Source organism: Sprattus sprattus (assembly GCF_963457725.1).
Source record: "Sprattus sprattus genome assembly, chromosome: 7".
In the NCBI taxonomy this organism is placed as follows: domain Eukaryota; kingdom Metazoa; phylum Chordata; class Actinopteri; order Clupeiformes; family Clupeidae; genus Sprattus; species Sprattus sprattus.
This window is the reverse complement of record NC_137926.1, coordinates 6,069,197-6,071,696: the sequence shown is the minus strand read 5'-3', so window position 1 is coordinate 6,071,696 and position 2,500 is coordinate 6,069,197. Positions and strand designations below refer to the sequence as shown.

The following is a 2,500-nucleotide window of genomic DNA, read 5'->3' as shown; positions in this document are numbered from 1 at the left end:
AGAGTGAATTAGGACAGTGTGTGCACAGAGGAGGCAGCCGCTCCAGTGGGTGGGATAGTGGAGGCCCAGCACAGGCAGCACAGGCAGCACAGACTCACAGAGAGCCAGCACAGACAGCACAGACAGCACAGACTCACAGAGAGCCAGCACAGGCAGCACAGGCAGCACAGAGAGCTAGCACAGACTCACAGAGAGCCAGCACAGACTCACAGAGAGCTAGCACAGACTCACAGAGAGCCAGCACAGACAGCACAGACTCACAGAGAGCCAGCACAGACAGCACAGACTCACAGAGAGCCAGCACAGACTCACAGAGAGCCAGCACAGACTCACAGAGAGCCAGCACAGACAGCACAGACTCACAGAGAGCCAGCACAGACAGCACAGACTCACAGAGAGCCAGCACAGACAGCACAGACTCACAGAGAGCCAGCACAGACAGCACAGAGAGCCAGCACAGGCAGCACAGACTCACAGAGAGCCAGCACAGACAGCACAGAGAGCACAGACTCACAGAGAGCCAGCACAGGCAGCACAGAGAGCACAGACTCACAGAGAGCCAGCACAGACAGCACAGAGAGCCAGCACAGGCAGAACAGACTCACAGAGAGCCAGCACAGAGAGCACAGACTCACAGAGAGCCAGCACAGACAGCAGACTCACAGAGAGCCAGCACAGACAGCACAGACAGCAGACTCACAGAGAGCCAGCACAGACAGCACAGACAGCAGACTCACAGAGAGCCAGCACAGACAGCACAGACTCACAGAGAGCCAGCATAGAGAGCACAGACTCACAGAGAGCCAGCACAGACAGCACAGACTCACAGAGAGCCAGCACAGACAGCACAGACTCACAGAGAGCCAGCACAGACAGCACAGACTCACAGAGAGCCAGCACAGACAGCACAGACTCACAGACAGCACAGACTCACAGAGAGCCAGCACAGACAGCACAGACTCACAGAGAGCCAGCACAGACAGCACAGACTCACAGAGAGCCAGCACAGACAGCACAGACTCACAGACTCACAGACAGCACAGACTCACAGAGAGCCAGCACAGACAGCACAGACTCACAGAGAGCCAGCACAGACAGCACAGACAGCACAGACTCACAGAGAGCCAGCACAGACAGCACAGACTCACAGAGAGCCAGCACAGACAGCACAGGCAGAACAGAGAGCCAGCAGGCTCCAACTAAACAGCTTACACTTCCCCTGGCCCTAAATGGACTACATAGACATAGAGGTGGGTATTGCCAAAGAAGTCACGATTCGATTCGTATCACGATTCACATGCCACGATGCGATTCTATCACGATGCATCGCGATACTTGAATTATTGCGATGCATTGCGAATTTTCACTGAACACTGTTAGAAAAAAATTAAGCCATTACCAGTGGCTGACTGGCTGTGTATGATCTGGATAGTGTGTTCAATTGATAACTCAAAGCAACTCAGTTCATGCATAGCTGTATTCATTTAAACGACTTTTGGAGGTTACTTAACACAAATATTATTATTACTGGATACACTGCATGTTTTGTTTATGAATGACTTGTCGCAGTATCGCGCAGCCGGAAATGCTTGATGTTCGCCAACCATTCATGCAATTACATTTTTTTAATAATCAATACTTGGCGTCAACAATCGATGCAGTAGATTGTGAAAATTAGAATCGCGATGCATCGTCATGACGATTATTTGGCACACCCCTAATAGACATAGAGAAGGAGAGAGAAATAGAGAGAAAGGGATGGGGTGGGGGGGTTGAAGAGAGGTGAATGGTAGCCTGGGGGAGATGAAAGAAAAGGGGGGAGAAAGAGCAAGAAAAAGAGAGATGAATGGATACATGAGGAGAGTGAAATGGAAGGGTGATGGAGAGAAGAGAGTAAGGGACGAGGAAGAGAGGAAAAGAGGACAAGAAGCAGAGAGGGAGATTAGAAGAGGAGAGAGAGAGAGGGAGAGAGAGGAGATAGAGTGGAGAGAGAGGGAGAGAGAGAAAGAGATGGGGGGGTGGATGGGAGCATGGATGAGAGATGAGAGATGGGGGGGTGAATGGGAGCATGGATGAGAGATGAGAGATGGGGGGGTGAATGGGAGCGGGGATGAGAGATGAGAGATGGGGGGGTGAATGGGAGCGGGGATGAGAGATGAGAGATGGGGGGGTGGATGGGAGCGGGGATGAGAGATGAGAGATGGGGGGTGGATGGGAGATGCGGGGTGGGGCTGGCTGGCACATTGTCCACCATATGCCAGCGGACGGGTATGAAGCCTCCAGAAGTTGGGCGGTGGCACACAGGATCTGCTGGGCTTTGGCCTCTCTGCCTGAACTTGCCATACACACACACAGACACACACACACACACACACACACACACACACACACACACACACACACACACACACACACACACACACACTCTCTCTGCCTGGCCTTGCCCAACACACACTCACTCACACTGACACACACTTCCCCTCACACACACAATCCTAAC

The 2,500-nt window shown here is 52.5% G+C and overlaps 1 protein-coding gene across 1 annotated transcript in view; it reads right to left on the bottom strand.

Moving 5' to 3' along the window:
• Positions 1-2,500, bottom strand: part of scai (suppressor of cancer cell invasion) — a gene marked incomplete at its 3' end in the record, with an annotated part of 40,737 nt that overhangs the window by 24,488 nt on the left and 13,749 nt on the right. The window lies entirely within an intron of this gene.